Here is a 22130-nt window from a genome sequence, read left to right as displayed (position 1 = left end):
ACAGAAAAAAAAAAAAGTCAACATGGGGGCTGGAAAGGTGGCTCATCAGTTAAAAACGCTGGTTGTTCTTGCAGAAGACTGGGGTTCGAATCCCAGCACCCACATGGCAGCTAACAACTGTCTGTAATGCCAGTCCCAGGGGATCTGACAGCCTCTTCTGACCTCTGTGGGCATTGCAGGACATGGGTGCACTTACCTACATGCAGGCAATATACGCATACACATAAAATAAAAATAAATAAAATTTAAAAATAATTAAAATGTCAGCATATATTTCCTGATATAAAAAAAACCTCATCCCTATATATTTTAGCAAGCCTTATGAAAACATTAGCCACCCCACCTCCACCCCTGCCAATTTTAGCAGAAGTTATTCCCAGAGCTTAGTTAAGGAAAGAAAAGAATCCAATAGTCCTTGAAGTAAATATAGCTGAAATGGTATTACTAAAAAAGTAAGGACTAGAAGTTATTTTTAGTGGTTGAGGACTATGTGTTCCCTATTTCTCCCTTCTTTAGTCTAAACTATTGTTGTACTTTTGCCAAGAGTCAGGTTAACAGAAGACTGAGTTCGTAATCAGAAGGATTTCCACATTTACTCTCTACTGGTATCTGACCCACCACAAACACAGATAATAAAAATAACTCTCCACTTTTGGTGATATACTTCAAATCCATCAGTTGATTGTTTGGGGCAGTAACCACAACTCTGCCTTGAGCTCCAACTGTTATGCCACAGAAGGCCACATTTCTAAGTCTGTCCTTGGGCTGGGGTAAACTAGGTAGCTAACCTAGGCTCAAACCAAATTTCTCCAGTATCTCCCTGTCCATTTTTCTCCTCCAGAGCACATTCTACTCCTCTGCTTCCCACTTTGAGTACTGCTACCCATCACAAAGAGTCAGCCAGTAGTGAGAGGTGGGGGGAAGGCACAGAAGACTCTATCTATGAGGTAAGCTCTAGGGCTTCAAGGCTGCTGTGGTTCCAGGTTATAAGATTTCGATCACAGAATCTTGAGCAATTGTATCACCTTGGTGGCGCTAAGATTCTGGTTTGGTTGGTTGTGAATCACTGTAGATATATGACAAGTCTGGAGCTTCCAGTTATTGATAATGAGGACGTGTGGTCCAGCATGGCTCATCTATCTGTAATTTGCTTCACCTGAGGGCAGCAGGCATGACGGCAATATCCTTTACCTTATTCTCCTACCTCTGACACCCAAAATGTGACCTTAGCACCTTAGTAGAGCATATGCTACTCCTAGAGGTCTTATATAACCTCAGCTAGCCAGTGCAAGATGGATCCTCCAATTGTTCTCTTTTGATTCTAATTAATGTGACTATTTCTTGTTTGCCTGGTCAGTCTCAAGTCTCAAGCCTTCAACACAGGCTTTTCTCTTGGCCATGGCTTCTGTATCTATCCCCCTGCCCCACTGATGGTAAGGTGTGGGTGGCATGGGTAGAATCAACATGGAAAGAGATTACAGTTTAAAAGTGTAGCAATGGGGCTAGAGAGATGGCTCAGCAATTAAAAGCAAAGGACTCAGGTTCAGTTCCCAGCACCACATGGCAGCTCATAACCATCTGTAACTCTAGTTGCAGGGAATCTGACACCATCTTCTGGCCTCCAAGAGCACTAAGCATGCATATGGTGCACATGCACACATGCAGGCAAACAATTACATACATAAATTTTTTTTAATTAAAAAATTTTTTTAATTTATTATTTTTATTTTATGTGTATACATGTATTGCCTGCATGTAGGTAAGTACGCCCGTGTTGTGCAACACCCTCAGAGGTCAGAAGAGGCTGTTGGGTCCCCTGGGACTGGAGTTATGGACAGTTGTTAGCTGGCATGTGGGTACTGGGATTTGAACCCGGGTCTTCTGCAAGAACAACCAGTGTTCTTAACTGCTGAGCAATCTCTCCAGCCCCATTAAAAAAAAATTAAGAGTGAGGTGATTATACGCTGAAGAATTCAGGAATAGACAGGGTTGTAAAATTGCTGCTTTCCTTTTATGCTGTAAAATCCCAAATGGTAAATTTATTATGGTCAGAAAATGAATCCTTCTTTCAATTTTCCTGCTTACTCCAGCTAAAATTTGCATTCAGGACATCATCAAGGAAGCACAGACACAACTTGGAGAAAGGCAGCAGAAGCCAGCAGGTAGATGCTTCAGTCCATGGGCCATGATGCATTCAGTAGCAAATAAATGACCCCAGGGACCTGAGAAGACAGGAATGTCTACATTGTTTTCAAACAAGTTCCCAAAAGACATGGATGGCATGGAAAGTGATGTTGTTACTACCCTTTTCTAAAAATAGAAAATAACTCAGACAGATATGGTCTGCTTAATAGTAAAGGACCCCACACTGATTTCCACAGTGGTTGCACCAGTTTACCTTACCTTTCCCTTTTCCCCTTCCCCCCACATCTCTGCCAACATTTGTAGTCATTTTTTTTTTTAAATACAGGATCTCACTGGCCTTGACTGGCCCTAGCTGGTCTTGAACTCACTATGTAAACCAGGCTGGCCTCAAACTCACATAGATCCACCTTCCTCTGCCTCCCAAGTGCTGGGATTAAAGGCATGTGCCACCACGCCTGGCTTCACTTGTTTTCTTGATAACAACCATTCTGCTGGAGTAAGATGAAATTTCAAAAACAGTTTTAATTTACATTTCCCTGGTGGTGAAGGGTGGTGAATATTTCTGGATTAACCATTTGTGTTTCTTCTCTTGAGAACTTTGTTCAGTTCTGTAGACCATTTTTTAAATTAAAATATTTTATTTATTATTTTTATTTTATGTGTATGAGTGTATTACCTGCATGTAGGTAAGTGCACCCATGCTGTGCAATGCCCAAGGAGGATCCCCTGGAACTGGAGTTACAGACAGTTGTTAGCTGCCATGTGGGTGCTAGGATTTGAACCCAGGTCTTCTACAAGAACAACCAGTGTTAACTACTGAGCCATCTCTCCAGCCCCCTGTAGGCCATTTTTAACAACTTGTTTGCTTTCTTGATGTTTAGTTGTGTTTATGTGTTTGTTATTGCTTTAAATTTATGTGTATGAGTGTTTTGCTTGCATATATGTAAGTGTACCTATATCATGCAATGCCCACTGAACCCAAAAGAGGGCATCAGATTCTCCGGAACTGGAGTTATAGATGGCTGTTAGTTACCACGTGGTTGTCAGTAACTGAACTCAGGTCCTCTGAAACAGCAGCCCTGCTCTTAACTGCTGAGCCATCTCTCCAGCCCCCAATGTTTAGTTTTTTAAGCTCCTTGAATACTCTAGGCATAGCTGGCTGATATGTTTTTTTCCCATTCTATAGGCTGCTTCTTCACATGATCAGTAGTTTCTTTTGTAAAACAGAGCTTTTAATTTCATGAGATCCCACTTATTGCTGGTTGTTCTTGTAGAAGACCTGTGCTTAGATCTTGTAGTGTACTCCTTACTTTGTCCACTAATAGTTTCAGAGTTTCAGGTGTAACTTTGAGGTCTTTGATCCATTTTGAGTTGATTTTCATGTGGGATGAGAGATAAATATCATGTTTCATTCTTTAACATAAAGATACCCAGTTCTCTCAGCACCATTTGTTGAAGAGACTGCCTTTTCTCCTATGTCGAAAATCAGGTGTTTTAAATGTTTAAAATGGAGATAGTTAAATAGGAGGGGGAGAGGGAGGGCTGTACAAGGAACTATAGGGATAAAGGAGAAGAAGGAGCTCAAGAGAGGTGGGACCACAACATACAGAAATTATCAAGGGAGAAATACGGAAAACGAGGAAACTTTAAATGGGGAGGGTGGGAGAGAGGATAAGACGGGGAGAGAAAGAGGAGAGGTAAATAGTACCTAGCTAGTACGAAAACCAGAGGGAATAGTATTAGTCCAAAAAACCTACTGAAAAATAACTCATACAACATCCCTACATGAGTCCATGAGTATAGCTGAAGACTACCTAACAAGAAATAGTGCCAGACAGGAGAAACCTTCCTTTGAGTTGTTGGCCAGGGTAGTCCAAGAGACTCCCAAAATTACACAGGCTGTTGTCACAGTCCTTGATTGCCTCCCAGAACTTGAAGGTAAGATCCTATTGCTGAAGACAGGACATACTTTGGACACAGGATTTGGAGCAACAGAACTGGGACTGACCTGGAAGCCACCTTCCCAAAGGCTAGCTCTCATAGCTTAGGAGAGCACTACGAAAGCTGCTAAGGGAGAACATCAATCGATGGTCCAGCCCCAGCTACAAGGCCTAAAAAACACATCACTGACCAGCATAGCAAACACTGGTGCAGCAGTGGCACTTTTGTCTTGGGGGTAATCAAAAGCTACCTAATGGGATCAACAGCCCACTCAATGGGATGAGTACTCATGTGTGGTACTGTAAACCTAGCCAAATACACATAGGTAGAGAGGTCATAGATCTTAGAGAAAACTCCAAGGCTGTCACATCCCTAGACAAATGTATTTCTTACTGTGTGCAAAATATGGAGCCTTAAATTTATAGCAAGTATCCTAGTTACCGCCCATCAAAGAAGCTTCTTTTTCAAGAGACAGAGATAATTACAGAGTTTTACAACTGGTCACACACAGAGATTGTCTGTGAATTGCCCAAGCCTAAGTGCGACATCTATGTTGCAACCTCCACACCTAAGGCTCATGGAACATAGAACAAGGGATGAAGAGAACACTAATGCATCTTCCAACTCTCATCAATGAAGCTCTTTCATGCAACAGAGGGCCAGGAACACCAAAGGTCACAAATGGCCAAAACCCAGAGAAAAAGAATCTTCAGAGTATGAGTCCTTGGACAGGACTCATATTAAAATCCACCCGCCCAGGGCTCAGGGACCATTTCAGAAGAGGGGGTGGAAAGATTGTAAGAGCCAGGGAGGAGGTGCATGACCATACAGAAACAGTCCTACAGGTGCCTGGGACCTTTCTCATACAAACCTACAGCAATGGTGTTAGCATGCACAAGACCCATGAAAACTCAAGCAGACAAAAACCCAGCACAGAACTGTGGAAATGAACAGCCAGCCCCAATCTTAGTCGAAGAAATAGTGGCAGCTGATGACTGCTGGGTGAGGAAGAGCTGACCTTCTTAAAGGGGGAGATTAGATAGGCTGACTAAATCCCAGTGGATGAACTTGCACTGAGGGACATCTGGAGACACTAACTTTGCGTGATAGGTCTTGACAAAATGACAGAATGTATGAACTCCAATGGGGGGCTATGGGAGGATGTGCAAGGGGAAGGGGGTATAAAGATGATTTTCTGTATGAAATACACAAAAATTCAATTAAAAAATTAAGAAAAAAACAGGTGTCTTGTAGTTGCATGGATATATCTGGATCCTTTATTCTATTCTATTACTCTGAGTGTCTATTTTCTGCCAGGGCCATGCTCTTTCTTTCTTTCTTTCTTTCTTTCTTTCTTTCTCACTATGGCTCTGCAGTATATCTTGAAATCAGGTATTATGATACCTTGAGCAGCATTCTTCTTGTTTAGAATTGCTTTGGCTATCTGAGATCTTTTTGACTTCCATATGAATTTTAAGATTTTTACTTTCTTTTTTAATGTATATTTTATGTGCATGTATGTATTGCCTGCTTGTATGTAAGTACACCCGTGTTGTGCAATGCCCATGGAGGACAGAATAGGACATCAGATCCCCTGGATCTGGAGTTATGGACAGTTGTTAGCTGCCATGTGGGTGCTGGGATTCGAATCCAGGTCTTCTATAAGAACAGTCAGTATTCTTAATCGCTGAGTCACCTCAAGTCCCTTTTTCTTTTTTAAAGGTTCTGAATAGATGTTTCTTTTTTATGAATATTTAAAGTTAGCATATAAACAATGGATTCCATTATACTTTGTTCTTATTCATTCTTCTCAATGACTACCCTTCCCTGAGTATACATTTCCTCCAAAGAAAGTTTACAAAGAACAATAAACACATGAAAAGATGCATAAGCAATTGGGGAATAGGGGAAAATAGGGAATTAGTTGATCAAAGGATACAGAGTTTCAGTTATGTAGATGAATACACTCTGGAAGTTGTGGCCAGTATGGTAACTACAGTTGATAGTACTATATTGTATATGTGAACTCTGTTAAGAGATTTTAAGTTCTCACTATATACACACAATTAACTGAGCTAACAGATGTATCCATTAGCCTGAATGTAGCAATTACTTCATAATATATATGAAAAAAACACTGAACTTTATTTTTATAGAATATTTTTTACTCTTTGACAATTACATGTATGCAAACAATGTATCTTGATGATAGGCACCTAACTCCCCCCTCATACTTCCCCCAGAGAGCCCTCAACACATCTCCCTCTCTCCTTCATGTTCTCTCCTTTTCTTCATCTTTATTATTTATTATTTATTTATTTATTTATTTATTTATGTAACCCACACAGTCCAATTAGTGCTGCTGGTTACAATGTTGCTTTCACAGCACTCCTCTCATCCTCTGGCTCTTACATTCTTTCTGCCCCCTCTTCTGTGATGTTTCCTGAGGAGGGATCCATATAGACATTCCATTTAGGGCTGAGCACTCAGTAATCACTTATTCTCAGCACTTTGACCAGTTATGAATTTCTGCATTAACTTCTGGCTGCTACAGAGAGAAGCTTCTGTAGCCAATATTGAGGGCAGCATAATATGATTGCTTATTCTGTTCCTGTGAATCATTGAGTTGACATTTTGATTGGGATTGCATTGGAAACTGCTTTTGGTAAGATGACCATTTTCAAAATATTAATCCTACCAACCCATGAATATGGGAAGCTTTTCCATCTTCTAGTGTCTTCTTCAATTTCTTCTGTGCATTAAAGTTTCTATTATAGAGGCCTTTTGCTTCCTTGCGTGTAGTCAAAGATATCTTACTATTGTTGTTTGTATGTTTGTTTTTATTTGTATGAGTATTTTGCCTGCATGTGTTTACGTATACCTTGTATGTGCCTGGTGCCCACAGAGGCTACAAGATTTCATATCCCCTGAAACTGGAGCTACAGGTAGTTGTCAGCCACCATGTAGATGCTAGGAATTGAACCCAGCCTTTCTGCAAGAGTAACATGCATTAGCTGCTAAGCCATCTTTTCAGCCTCCAATATCTTACAGGTTTTGAGGCCATTGTAAATAAGATTGTTTCCCTGATTTCTTTCTCATTATGCTTATCACTGGTATATAGAAGGCAACCGAATTTTGTATGTTGGTTTTGTTACCTGCCACTTTGATGAAAGTGTTTATCAACTCTAAGAGTTTCCTGGTGGAGTCTTTAGGGTCTATCATGTTTAGAATCATGTCATTTGCAATTAAAGATACTTTGACTTCTTCTTTTCCTGTTTGTATCCCTTTTATTTCCTTCTCTTGTCTTATTATTCTAGCTAAGACTACAAGCACTACACTGAAATGAAATGGGGAGAGTGGGCACCCTTGTCTTATTCCTGATCTTAGTGGGAATGCTTTGAATTTTTTTCCATTTAGTATGATGTTGGCTATAAGCTTGTCATATACAGCCTTTATTAAGTTGAGATATGTTCCCTTCATCCATAATTTTTCTAGAGCTTTTATCATGAAGGGATATGTAATGTTGTCAAAGGCTTTTTCTGTTGAGATTACCATGCAATTTCTGACTTTGAGGCTATTTATGTGATTAATTACATAATTACATTATTGATTTGCATGTGTTGAACCATCCCTGCATATGTGAAATGAAGCCAACTTGATCATAGTGAATGATGTGTTCTTGAATTTGGTTTGCAACTATTTTGAGTTTTTGCATCTATGTTAATCAGGGAGATCAGTCTGTAATTTTCTTTTTGTTGTTGTTGTATCTTTGTCTGATTTTAGAATCAAGATAACATTTTCTTCATAAAAAGAGTTCCTTCCCTTTCTATGTTACAGAACAACTTGAGAAGTATTGGCATTAGTTTTTCTTTAAAGGTTTGATAATGTTCTGCACTGAATCCTAGACCTGAGTTCCTTTCGGCTGGGAGATTTTTAATTCCTGCTTCAATCTCATTGATTATTATAGATCTTCTTGAATTATTTATCTCATTTTTTTTCTTTTTTGAGACATGGTTTCCCTGTACCCACAGCTGACCTGGTACTCTGTTATATAGACCAGGCTGGCCTCAGTCTCCCAGGTGCTGGGATCAAAGGCATGCACCACCACATCTGGCCTCTCTCTGATTTTTTTTTTTAATGTAGGCACTTAGAGCTATAAATTTCCCTTATAGGATTGCCTTCATTGTATCCCATAGGTTTTAGTATTTTGTGTTTTTATTTTCATTTTTTATTTTCTTCTTGATTTCTTCAGTGACCTATTAAGTATTCAACACTATGTTGTTTAATTTTCATGTATTTGTAAGTTTTCTATTAATTTCTCTTGTTATTGATTTATCTTATTCTGTTGTGTTCAGAAAGAATATAAAGAATTATTCCTATTTTTGATATATTATATTTTTCTATTTTGAGATCTGCTTTGTGTCTTATGATATGTATTCTATTTTGGAGAAAGTTACATGGCCAGTAAGAAAAATGTATATTCTGTAGTGTTTGGATGGAATATGCTAGGTCCATTTGACTCATAGTATCATTTAATTCTAGTGTTTCTCTAATTTTTGTCTTGTTGATCTGTTTAATGATGACAATGGGGTATTGAAGTCACCAAATATTACTATGTTTGGATTAATCTCTGACTTTGTATTTAGTGGTATTTGTTTTATTAAGTTAGCTGAGCCTGTGTTTGGCACATATATATTTAGAATTATAATTTCCTCTTGACTGATTGCCCTTGATCAATATGAAGCGACCGTCTTTACCTATTCAGAATAGATTTGTTTTGAAGTTTATTTTGTCAGATATTAGAAAAATGATACCTGATCACTTTTTGGTCCCATTTCTTTCTTTCTTTTATTTTATATTTTTGTCTTTTTGAGAAAGGTCTCCCTATAGCCCTAGTTGGCCTGGAACTCACTATGTAGACCAGGCTGGCCTCAAACTCACAAAGATCTGCCTGCCTCTGCCTCCCAAGTACTGGGATCAAAGGTGTGCGCCGCCATACCTGGCTTGGCCCCATTCCTTGGAAAACTTTTTTCAATCCTTTAAACCAAAGATAATGTCTAACCTTGGTGGTGAGGTGTTCTTGAAGGCAAAAAAAATGAAGGATTTTTGTCTTCTAATGCAGTCTGCTAGTCTCTGTCTTCTTATAGGGGAACTGAGACCCGCAATACTTATATTGTTGAAATGTGTGTTTATTCTTATAATTTTGTTGTTTTTGTAGTTTTTGGTGTTATCTCAGTCCTCTTTTGTTAAACAGCTGTGTAAGCCTTGTTTATTTTTTACCTGTAGCCTCTTGGATGTATTTATCTTTCTCTTCAGTCTGAAGTATTCCTTCCAGCATCCTCTCTTGGACTGTCTCGGTGGTCATAAATTCCTTTAGCCTGCTTTTGTCATGGAAAATTTTTCTTTCTCCTTCAATTATGATAATTTTGCTAGCTGCATTAGGCTGAGTTGACAGTTGTGATCTTTCAGAATTTGAAATAAATCCTTTCCAAGTCCTTTTGGCTTTTAAGGTTTCCATTAAGAAGTCAGCAATGAAACTCTTTCAGACCTACCAGCTCTCCCAGACCTGACCTCTCAACACTCACCAGAGAAGCTTCCTTACGCAGTAGATGGTGATTAACACAGAGACTCACAACTGGCTAACATATAGAGAATAAGAGACTGCAGAGTGCTTGTCCCTGGATAGGATACATATATCAAACTTCTGCCTCCCAGAGCTCAGGGATCATTGTGGAAGAGGGAACAGAAAGATTGTTAGAGCCAAAGGTGATTGATGACCACAAGGAAACTAACTTTTCCAGACAGCTGGGCAATTAGTCATATAAATTCACAGCAATGGTAACAGTATGAACTCCCACATAAGGTCAAGCCAGACAAAATCCCAGCATGGATTTGGGTAAGTGGATAAGAAACCTCAGTCCTACCTGAGGAACTATTGGCAATTGATGGCTGCTGGGAGGGGGAGAGTTAGTCTTGTTTAAGGGTGAGACTCTTGGTAGATTGACCAAGCTCCAGTGGATGGACCCACACTGACTGACAGGTATTTGGGGACTTTATAGGTGTGTGTGTGTGTGTGTGTGTGTGAGAGAGAGAGAGAGAGAGAGAGAGAGAGAGAGAGAGAGAACACGAAATTGGGCAGGGGGTACTCGAGGGTGCAGATGGGGGAGGGAATCTAAATTCTATCAAAATTGCTGTATGAATTTTTTTATGTTTATGAGGGTATTGCCTGCATGTGTGTGAGTGCACCCATGTTGTGCAAAGACCCAGAGGTCAGAAGAGGGCGTCGGATTCCCCTGGAACTAGAGTTAAGGACAGTTCATAGCTGCCATGTGGGTGCTGGGAATCGAACCTGGGTTCTCTGCAAGAGCAGTCAGTGCTCTTAACCACGGAGCCATCTCTCCAGCCCCTGTATGAAATTTTTAAAAATTTAATTGAAATCTAAAAAAGTATCAGTGATTAATCTAATGGTTCTACCTTCATGCAAGACTTAGCCCTTCTCTTTTGCAGTTTTCAATGCATTTGCTTTGTTCTTGTATCTGGACGGGCATATCTTTCCCTAGACTTGGGGCTATTTCTTCTGTTATTTTATTGAAAATATTTTCAGGGCTAGAAAGATGACTCAACAGGTAGGGGTGCTTGCTGTTCTTGCAGAGGACCCAAGTTCAGCTCCCAGCACCAACATCATGTAACTCACAACCACCTATAACTCCAATTCCAGGAAGATCCAAAGCCTATGGCCTCAATGGGCACCTGCATACACGTGCACATACCCACACACAGGTACACACATACACATAACTTTAAAAATAAAATAAATCTTGCCAGGCATGGTGCCACATGCCTTTAATCTCAGTTCTAGGAAGACAGAGGCAGGCAGATCTCTGTGAATTCAAGGCCAGCCTGGTCTCTGTCAGCTACGGCTACAGGGAGACCCTGTCTCAAAAAGACCATAAATAAATAAATAAATAAATAAATAAATAAATAAATAAATAAAGTCTTGGGGCTAGAGAGATGACTCAGCAGTTGAGAGCACCAGCTGCTCTTACAGAGGACTTGGGTTCAGTTTCCAGCAACCATATAGCAGCTAACAACCATCCAATAATCCAGTTCCAGTGGAATCCAATGTCCACTTCTGACCTCCATGGGCACTACATGACAGGGGTACACTTACATACATGCAAGCAATACACTTATACATATAACATAAAAATAATAAAATATTTTAAAAATAAAATAAATCTTTAACAAAAGGTTATCATTATTATGAGTAAAGAAGGACACAGGAAGTCAAGATTAGAGAGGACTTGGGAGGCAGTTTGCTGTGTTCAGTCAAAGTGAAGGGTATAAAAATGCAGAGCAATAAAACTTTTAACTTGGAGAAGCAGAACCATACTCCAAGGAAGCATCAGCCACATCGCCACCAGCAGCCACTGCCGCAGCCAATACTGCAAATGTGCCACAGGCCAGCAGGCAACATGAAGACCTGACTCTTGACCAGAAGAATTTTAAGAAACCAGGAGAAAAGATCTCCACCCAACTTTGCCTTCTCTTTCTAGGCAATCTTCCCCCTTGACATCACTGAGGAGAAAATGAGGAAACTTTTTGAGAAATCTGGGAAAGCATGCAAAGTTTCCATTCATAAGGATAAAAGCTTAGACTTTATCCACTTGGAAACATGAAACTTAGTGGAAATTGTCAAAGTGGAGCTGGACACTCCCTGGCACACACCAGTGTGTGCCCTTTGCCGGTCATAGTGCATCCATTACGGTCCACAGCCTTCCAATGAACTGTTGGAAGAAGCCTTCTCTGAGTTTAGTCAGATTGAGAGGGCCACAGTCATTGTGGATAACTGAGAAAGGCCCTCAGAAAAAGGCATTGTTGAGTACTCAGGGAAGCCAGCTACTCAGAAAGCTCTGGATAGATGCAGGGCAGGCTCCTTTTTGCTAACCACATTTCTGGGCCTGTGACTGTGGAGCCCATGGACCAGTTAGACGATTCGATAGTTTGAATGAGAATGCCCCCCATTGGCTCCAAGTATTTGGACATTTGGTGGCTATGCTGGAGGAAGCATGTCACTGGGAGTGGGCTTAGAGAGTTCTTAAGCCTTGCCAGATCTCACTCTCTTGCTTCCTATGCTTGCTTGAACCTGTGAGTGTTCTGCTTTCTACTTCTGCTCCAGCTACCTCCTGCCACCATGCCTCCCCACCATGACAGACTGTAATTCCCCTGGAACTGTAAACTCAAATCAACTCTTCCTTCTATAAGTTGCTTTGGTCAGTGTTTCTATCACAGCAACAGAAAAGTAACTAATACAGATGATGAAGAACTTCCAGAGAAGCCGATGAAGAAAAAAAAAACAAACAAATTAAGAATAAAAAAAAAAAAAAACAGCAGTTTTTTCTAGGAATGGGAGTAGCCACCCTGACTCCTCTGAGTATGTGCCTACCATACACTGCAAGGCACTTATCCAGATGGAGAAGCAGCAGCAGGACCAAGAGGCCCCCCAACATCAAGGAGGCTCATGAGAAGCTGGAGATGGAGACAGAGGCTGATCCACATGAACACCAGATCATGCTAATGAGGCAAGATCAGATGAGGTGCCACGAAGAACTTTGGAGAACGGAAGAGCTGCACAACCAAGAGGTTCAAAACGGAAGCAGCTGAAGCTGAGGCAGGAGGAAAAGCACAGGCCTCCCGAGGAAGAAATGCAGCAGGCAAGGGGAAGGAATGATGTGGCCACAGCAAGAGGGATTCAAGGGAACCTCCCTAATGCTGGAGACAAGAGATACAGATGTGCCAAATGGCTAAGAAAGATGCTATGGGCAAAAACAGTGGAGACACCATGCCTCTGCTCCTGTGTCAGCTGGGACCCCAGTTCCTCCAGGATCTGCCACTATGATGCTGGGTGGAACCTTGGGATTGGCCCCACCAACAACTGAATGTTTTGGTCAAGGTACTACAACGGAAGAAATTGAAGCTATTGATGAAACTCCTCCTGCATTCAGCGAGCAGCTCTTGGAGCTGAATTTGCCCCAAACAAAGGCCACTGCTATTAATAAAGTTGTAGTGTCTAGTTTCCCACAACTCTTAAAAGAAGAACCCTTTTGGGACTAGCCACTATTCCTGGAAAAGTGTTAGATATTTGTCCCAATAGTTAGATCTTCCCTTCTCTAGGTAGTATGGCAGAGTGCAAAGAAGGGATGGTATTTAACAAATCAAATTCTGTGGTATATTGCTTAATCAGTTCTATGTGGTGCATTCCTGAAGTATCATGTGATTGTTGAGGGGGTGCACCATAACAAAATGGACTCAGAGCCCCATTCATCTTGATCATTCCAGGGATTTTTTTGTTTGGTGGGTTTTCCCCCCCCCCATTATGTTTTAATTGCTTTCTCATCCTTATTCCACTCAATCCTAGAGACACTGCCACAGATACCACAAAAACCAAATATCCCCAATGGCCTACCCCCATTCTTCCATTCACTCCCAGGCAGAAATTCAGACAAATGTCCACAGAGGTTACAGCATACATTTCTCTAGTAGTTAAATTTCCTATTTCTGTGGTTAAAATACTGACCAAAACCACCTTGGGGAGGAAAGGGTTTATTTTATCTTACATCTCCCAGGTCACAGTTTACCACTGAGGGAAGACAAGGCAGGAACTCAGGGCAGGAACCTGGAGCGTAAATCATGGAGGAATGCTACTTACTGGTTGCTCCCCCTAGTTTGTGCGGTCTGTGCTCAGCCAACATTCTTTTGTTTTTTAAAGAAACTTATTTTTATTTTACCAAATAGAAATGAGCTATCAGTAACAACAATTTTAGGAACAGTAAAATTCAACCTGCAAAATTTCTTTTCTTTTTTTAAAATTTTTTATTGAATTTTTGTGTATTTCCTATAGAACGTCTTAATCATCTTTATACCCCCTTCCCCACTAACCCCCTTCCAACTGCCTGCCCACTGGAGTTCATACATTCTGTATTTGTGTTAAGGCCTATCATGTCAAGTTAGCGTCCCCAGATGTTCCTCAGTACATGTTCATCCACTGAGGTCTAGTCAGCCTATCTACAGTCCCTCCCTTTAAGAAGATCAGCTCTTCTTCACCCAACAGTAATCAGCTGCCAATAATTCTTTGACCTGCTGTCTTTTCCACAGTTCTGTGCTGGGTTTTTGACTGCTTGAGTTTGCATGGGTCTTATGCATGCTGACACCATTGCTGTAGGCTCGTATGAGAAGAGTCCCAGGAGTCTGTAGGACTCTATTTCCATATGGTCATGCACCTTCCCTCCAGGCTCTTACAATCTTTCCACTCCCCACTTCTGCAATGGTCCCTGAGCCCTGGGTGAGTGGACTTTAATATAGGAGTCCTGTCCAAGGACCCACACTCTGCAGACTCTTATTCCCTACGTTTTGGCCATTTGTGACCTTTTGTGTTCCTGGCCCTCTGTTGCATGAGGGAGCTTCATTGATGAGAACTGAAAGCTGCATAAGTGTTCTTGTCATGCCTTGTTTTATGTTCTGTGAGCCTTAGGCGTAAAGGTTTCATCGTAGATGTGCCACTTAGGCTTGGGCAACTCACAGATAATCTATATGTGTGACCAGTTGTGGAACTCTGTAATAACCTCTGTCACCATGAAGAGGCTGGATCCAAACACTCTTAGTCAGTCTTCTAAGGCCTCAGCCTGCGTACTTTTTTTTTCAATTTTATTTATTATTTTTTATTTTATGTGTATGAGTGTATTGCCTGCATGTATGTGAGTGTACCCAAGTTGTGCAATGCACATGGAGGTCAGAAGAGCGCTTTGGATTCCCCTGGAACAGTTCATAGTTAAGGACATAAGTTAAGGACAGTTCATAGCTGCCACGTGGGTGCTGGGAATCGAACCCGGGTCCTCTGCAAGAGCAGCCAGTGCTCTTAACCGCTTAGCCATCTCGCCAGCCCCTCAGCCAGCATTCTTATTCAACACAGGACCACCTGCCCAGGGGTGGCACCACCCACAATAGTCTGGGCCCTCCCACATCATTCAACACTCAAAAAAATGCACCACAGACATGGCCACAAGCCAATCCAATGAAGGAAATTCCTCAGTTGAGGCTCCCTCAAATTCCCACTGTCAAATTGAGAACTGAAGCTATCCAGAGCAATACGGTTATGTTATATCTCAAATACTACCCTTTCATGTACTAAGGAAGACATTTTTTCTTAGAGGTTTCATTTTCGTATATCTTTTTTAAAAAAATATTGTGTTAACTTTCCTCCATCTTTTGCTTGAGTAAGGACCACCCAAGAATGACTTTTTGTGTCTATCTAGGATGTTATTTTTCACAGTTTTTCTTTCTTTTTCTTTTTTTTTCTTTCTGGTATTTTTGAGACAGGGTCTCCCTGTAGCCCCAGCTGGCCTGGAACTCACTATGTAGACCAGGCTGGCCTCAAACTCACAGAGATCCTCCTGCCTCTGCCTCCTGAGTGCTTGGAATTAAAGATGTGTGCCACCACACCCAACCCTGTTCACAGCTTTTCTTGATAGGCCTAATATAATCTTGGGACCAGGGTTGCTATATGGTGAAGGATTGGTTCTTAGCTGTGCTTATCTTAAATAGCTACACCCTGCATATTTTTGTTGGTGTACTATGTTTGATTTGTTCCTGATAACTTAAATTTGGAATTTCTGAGAAATAGAGCAGTAATGGAACATCGCTTATTAAAATACATTTTAAACCTTAAAAAAGAAAATTTTTTTCCTTTTTCTTTGGCATAGTTTTTCTCCTTTTTGTATGCCCACAATTTATAAATTTTGCCTTTTCATTCTGTCCCAAAGATATTTAATGCTATGTTCATACACTTAAGAATTGCTTGGCCTTGACTCAGTGATCCAATTCTACCACCTTTTCTTCAAGCCCTAAAATTCTGTCCTCTGCATGATCCAGTCTTCTGGCAAGGCTTTCCACTGAACTTTTTATTTGATTTACTGTAGTTTTCATTCTCATCATTACTTCAGTTTGGCTTTTCTCCAATAGTTCTGTCGCTATTGAATTATTATTTTTAAAATTTTTTTATTTATTATTTTTATTTTATGTGTATGGATGTATTGCTGCATGTAGGTAAGTGCACCTGTGTCATGCAATGCCTGCGAAGGTCAGAGAGGCTGTGGGATCCCCTGGAACTGGAGTTATGGACAGTTGTTAGCTGCCATGTGGGTGCCGGGATTTGAACCCGGGTCTTCTGCAAGAACAACCAGTGTTTTTAACCACTCTCCAGCCCCTGAATTATATTTTCATATCCTGAATTGGCTTTCTTATCTCATCAAGCTGCTTGTGCTCTCGGTATATACTCATGTTCTCTTCATTTGGATATGTTTATAATTTTTCTTCTGAATTGTGTGCTTGAAATTTTATCTAGGTAATTTTCATTGGAGGCCATTACTGTGGGATTGGGAATTTGAAAGGAGACAAGTTGCCTCAGTTTTCCATGTTCTTGTTTTTGCTTTGGGACCTGCCCAGCTGGGGTTAAATCATTTGGTTACAGTTTTTGGTTTTCTGTTGTTTTGTTTTTTAAATTCAGGTTGTCTTTCTAATTTTACTGGGAGTGTTTACAGTGTTCAGGAAAAACTAGGTTTTAGTAGTAGTGCTGATGGCTTCCTCTTTGGTACATCAGGGTCTATCCCCAGACCTCAGATGGAAGTTGAATAATATATGAATATACAGCTTTATCCTGCAGGAAACCCACTGTGAAAACGGAGTGTCAGTTGACTGCAGTCATTCCTTAAGTATAAATTGATTTGGATAGTAAAAGGACACCAGTAGTACTCTGTGTACTAGTATATTGGTTATTGTGTGTATGAGTGAAGAAAATAAAGAGAAGGAAAGAAGAAGTCACAGTGGGATTCATGGTTAGTATTCGCTTGCTATATAGAAAATAGGTGGGGGGCACATTGTGGAAGAAGCAATAGAAGAATCAAAGGAAAAAGATCCGGGGTGAAATGTGGGAGTTTTGATTAAATGTAAACTGAAAAGAATGAGGTAAAAATAATATAAAACAGTCTCATATTTCAGGTTGAGTCACAGAAATTCTGCAGCTTAGGGCAGTTTGTATTCTTTGTGATATGGAGAAAAAGAAAAAGAAAAAAAAGACTGAGGTGACCTGCTGTTACAGAACCCTGCCTGTTCTATAAATGAGGAATAGCTAGAGAGGAGAACAAGAGCTTGGTGGAGACTGGGTGTGGTGGGGTCAGATTCTCAGTTGACTCCCCAGTCTCATAGGAGTGATTTAGAACTGGGCCTGAAGTTTCAGTCCACTTCCAAATCTCAAATAGAGAACCACAGCTGGGGCCAAAGTACCGGCAGGCTCTCTGGCTTCAAATGGTGATCCTGAACTGGGGCTCCCTTTGTGAGACTTCACTCAGGCTTTCTTATACATGTTGAACTAAAGAACAATAATGTTACTGATGTAATTAAACCTCCTATTCCTGTACCAATGCTTGTCCTTATTCCCAAAGCCACTGAGACAGGGATAAAGGATTTAACTTTTGAATCATGGCCAATTAAAAAGACTGGGAAACTTTTTATTGGAGGGGGGGCACATCTCCACCTGGGGATAAGTATGCTAGTGTGCAAGTCCCAGTCCACACTGGGAAAAAGAGATAGGCTGAGGTATCACAGAGGAAGATGCCCTGTTTGAATAGATAGATGGTGAAATGGAGAGAAAAGAGATGGAGTAATTGGTTAGTATCTAAGCTTTTCATGGTGGATTCATTTCTTTTCCCCCATACCAAAAGAAAGCCAGGTAAGGCTGCTCCCATCAAAGGTTGAAGCAGGACTGCAGGGTTAGAGTTTGAAGCATTTTGGAAGCACCGGAAATGTTTGCATGAGTCTAAACATTAGGATGAAGAGGTGTGGAGGAGGGGGGATTTTTCTACAAGTTTATGTGGATTCTCCATTTACTGGCAGCCACAGTAAAAGGCCACAACAAGAGCTCAGGCATCCATGACAGGCTTAGTGGGGGTCTAAGCCAGTAGATGGGGAAGTGGCTATAGAGCCTAGGAAGTGAACCAGTTAACATAACTTTCCATTTGTGATGGGTGAGACTGAATAGTTGCCCTGAAGGAAGAGGTGTTCAGAGGCTGGTCTAACAGCAGTGGTAAGATTGCATACGGAGTGATGCAGCTATCTTATCAAGATGTCTCTGTAGAAAATCTGCCTTATAAAGCAGAGGGAGGGCTTGGGCCACCAAGGAAGTATATGTGGTGAGGAACCTTATGATGGGGACCCTGATGGTTGTAAGTATAGAAAGCTTAGAGGCATTTTGGGTATGTGTCATATAATTTGGAGGGCCTGTCTGTCAGAGTAACAGTGACTGTCCAGTCAGCCAAAGCAGGCCTCATATATTTTGGGGTCCAGAGTGATGTTAATAAATTTACCCAAGCCAACAAAAGGTTAGAATAGCAGTGTTACATGGATGAGGAAAGAGAAAGCCAAAACCATAGTCACTGGCCAGAATGGTTTTAGTTATTAAGCAAGGGATGGGCAAGATTGAGAGTGTGCTCTAGACAGTTAGAAATGACAATCTCTGGGCCTGGAGAGATGCTCAGCAGTTAAGAGCACTGACTGCTCTTGCAGAGGACCTGGGTTCAATTCCCAGCACCCACATAGTGGCTACAAACCATCCTTAACTCTAGTTCCAGGGGGAATCTGAAGCCCTCTTCTGACCTCCTCAGCATTGCACAGCACGGGTGCACTCAAATACATGTAGGCTGTACACTCATACACATAAAATAAAAATAATAAATTATATAATAAAATAAAATAAATCTAAGACTTAAAGAATATGTCTCATACAATTTTTTTAGAAAAATATTAGCCCAAACTGTCTTGTTCTAACTTGTTCTTCTTTCATGCTTTTATTTTAGTGTGATATTATGCAGCCCAACATGAACACAAGGATAAAGGAGTAAGAAGTAAGGGGCTAGAGAGATGGCTCAGCGGTTAAGAGCACTGGCTGCTCTTACAGAGGACCCAGGTTTGATTCCTAGCACCCACCAGGTGGCTAGCAACCGTCTGTAACACCAGTTGCAGGGGGTCTGAGGCCCTCTTCTGACTTCCGAGGGCATTGCATGACACAGATGCACTTACATACATGCATGCATGCAATATACTCATACACATAAAATAAAAATAGTAAATAAAACATTTTAAAAGAAAAAGAAGTAGTGGGCAGAAGAGGACAGGAGGATGGGGGATGCCTCCGTGAGTAAAGGTGCTTGACTCTCAAGTCTGACAACCTGAATTCAATCCTCAGAACATATGGAAAGGTAGAAAGAGAGACCTGATTCCTCTAAGTTGTCCTCTGACCTCCACAAGTATATCACCATATGCATGCTCACACACAATAATAAGTAACAGTTATAAGAAAAAGAGGTAGTGGGTATGGTGGTAAAAGCCTGTAATCCTAGCATTTGGAAGGTGGAAGCAAGAGGATCAGGAGTTCAAGGTCGTTCTCAGCTACATAGTGATGATGGTGTCTCAAAAAAAAAAAATAAGTAAAAAAAGAAAAAACTTACAGTAAGGAGTAGTTATAGATTTTTTTTAAAAAAAGCAGTCTGGCGTGGTGGCGCACACCTATACTCCCAGCACTTGGGAGGCAGAGGCAGGTGGATCTCTGTGAGTTCAAGGCCAGCCTTGTCTACATAGTGAGTTCCAGGACAGCTGGGGCTACAGGAAGATCCTGTCTCAAAAAGACAAAAAAAAAAAAAAAAAAAAGCAAAAAACCCCAATGGAATTCATTTGGATATTCTGTTCATTAAGAATAATTACAACTGGGGGATGGAGAGCTGGCTCAGCAGTTAAGAGCATTGGCTGCTCTTGCAGAGGACCTGGGTTTGATTCCCAGCACCCACATGGCGAAAAACAACAGTCCTTAATTCCAGTTCCAGGAGTTCTGCTGCCCTCTTCTGACCTCCACGGGCATTGCATAACACAGGTGCATTTATATACATGCAGGCAATACACTCATACACATAAAATAAAAATAATAAATAAAAAGTGTTTTAAAGAATTTTAAAAATTACAACTGGGCTGGAGATATAGATCAGTTGGTAGAGTGCTTGAGTTTGATCCCTAGCACCACATAAAATCAAACATGGTAGCACAATTCAGATATTCCAATTCTGGAATTCCCAGTGACACACACAGATATTCCAGAGGGATAGAGGAAGGAGAATCAGAAGTTAAATGTTATCCATGTTCCAGGAAAGCCTGGGTTACATAAATCCTGTCTCAAAAAAAAAAATACACACACACACACACACACACACACACACACCAAGGTCATAGGGATGATAGGGATGTGAATAAAGTCACAGTTTCAAATGGCTAACTATAGCATACATTGGTTCTATTCTTTTATAAAGAGATTTAATGGTGAATATAAAAGCTATAAAAAAAATATCTGTAGCAGATGCTCTACTCTAAGTGCCTTTCCCATTTATCCTCTGCATTCACCTCTATTTTCAGAGGTTATTTTTTACTTAAACATTTTTTTCTGGCCATAGACACAATTTCAGTTTACACACATGGCATGCTAAGAGTGCCAGAGAGCTAAAAAGCTCTAGAAGCTTTCTTCATCCATGACATGGTGAGTTGATGGATAATACCCCATATTCTGTGCCCTATGGTTTGGAAAAATTGACTGTGTTCTATACTGCCTCCCCAAGTTTCCCAGTGGGACTATGGTCTAATTGCCCACATGCTAACCCTTGCTTATAAACCCTTTATTGGTTTCCTTTTTTCCCTTTCTCCCCCATTCTCCTTCTAGTGTTTCCTGGCATCATCTTCCCACATAAAATACTTGTGCTCAAATCTCCGTCTCAGGGTTTGCTGCTGGGAAAATCCAAATGTAGTAATTCTATTCGGAGCTATTTATTCAAAGAAAATAATCCTTTGGCAGGAGGAGGAGCCAGGTGCAGTAGCTCAGGCCTGTAATTCTAGCTACTTGGGAGGCAAAGGCAGGAGGATCACAAGTTCAATTCTGGGCAATTTAGCAAGTCCCTTTCTCAAAATAAAAATTTTTTAAAAAGAGGATACAGCTCAGTGACAGAATATTTTCCGAGCAAAATAAAGCCTTGGGTTCGCTTCCAGTATTGGAAAAAAAAAAAAAAAAAAGGAAGGAGATATATCCAAAAATTATATTACATTATTTTCCTATAATAGGAAAATTGGAACAACTGAAATGTCCAAAAAAAGATCCCCTCAGTCACTCTTTCAATATCATTGATTTTACAACTACTGCCTTCTGGGCACTCCTGGCACTCAAAGCACCAAATGGAATGCTTTACGTTGGACTAGGAAAGGAGATTGACAAGAAGCGAGCAAACACTAAACCAAGGCAGCAGCAGAGAAAGACAGGCTAGCAGGGCACAGAAGTGAGAGATTTCTTGGAAGGCAAGAATCAATAGAACCATGTGACCCATCAGTTACAGAAGATACAGAAGAGAGATATGTGGAAGAGAACTTCCTGGGTTTGTGTGTGAATGAATGATATCATTAACTAGAATAGTTAATTCAGGAGAAGCAGGTTTTTTGGATTAGTTTTTTAGTTTTTTCTTTTAAATTTTATGTGAATGAGTATATTGCCTGCATGTGTGTAAGTGCTCCCGTGTTGTGCAATGCCCACAGAAGTCAGAAGAGGGAATCAGATCCCCTGGAACTAGAGTTAGGATGGTTAGCCACCATGTGGGTGCTAGGGATCAAACCTGGGTCCTCTGTAAGAATCATTGGTGCTCTTAACCACTGAGCCATCTCTCTAGCCCTGAGAAGCAAGTTTTAAAGGTAAGTCTTTAATTCAGATTTGGAATCACTGAATTTAAGAAAATTTAATAGACTGCTTTAATATTACCCGACTTCTATAGGCCCTCAAAATTCTTGACAATAACCCAGAGCCCTTGGACCTCTGTTTGTGCTTTTTCTTCTCTCTCTCTCTCTCTCTCTCTCTCTCTCTCTTTCTCTCACTCTCCACCTCTCCCCTCTCTCTCCTCCTCTTCTACTTATAT

General features: G+C 40.8%; 1 pseudogene; it reads left to right on the top strand.

The window, feature by feature from the left end:
- The first annotated feature begins 11435 nt into the window (after window positions 1–11435).
- Window positions 11436–13142, top strand: LOC103741727 (annotated as a pseudogene).
- The last annotated feature ends 8988 nt before the right edge of the window (window positions 13143–22130 follow it).

Source organism: Nannospalax galili, unplaced genomic scaffold, assembly GCF_000622305.1.
Source record: "Nannospalax galili isolate Female #2095 unplaced genomic scaffold, S.galili_v1.0 scaffold700, whole genome shotgun sequence".
Classification (NCBI taxonomy): domain Eukaryota; kingdom Metazoa; phylum Chordata; class Mammalia; order Rodentia; family Spalacidae; genus Nannospalax; species Nannospalax galili.
This window is presented reverse-complemented; position numbering and strand designations above follow the sequence as displayed.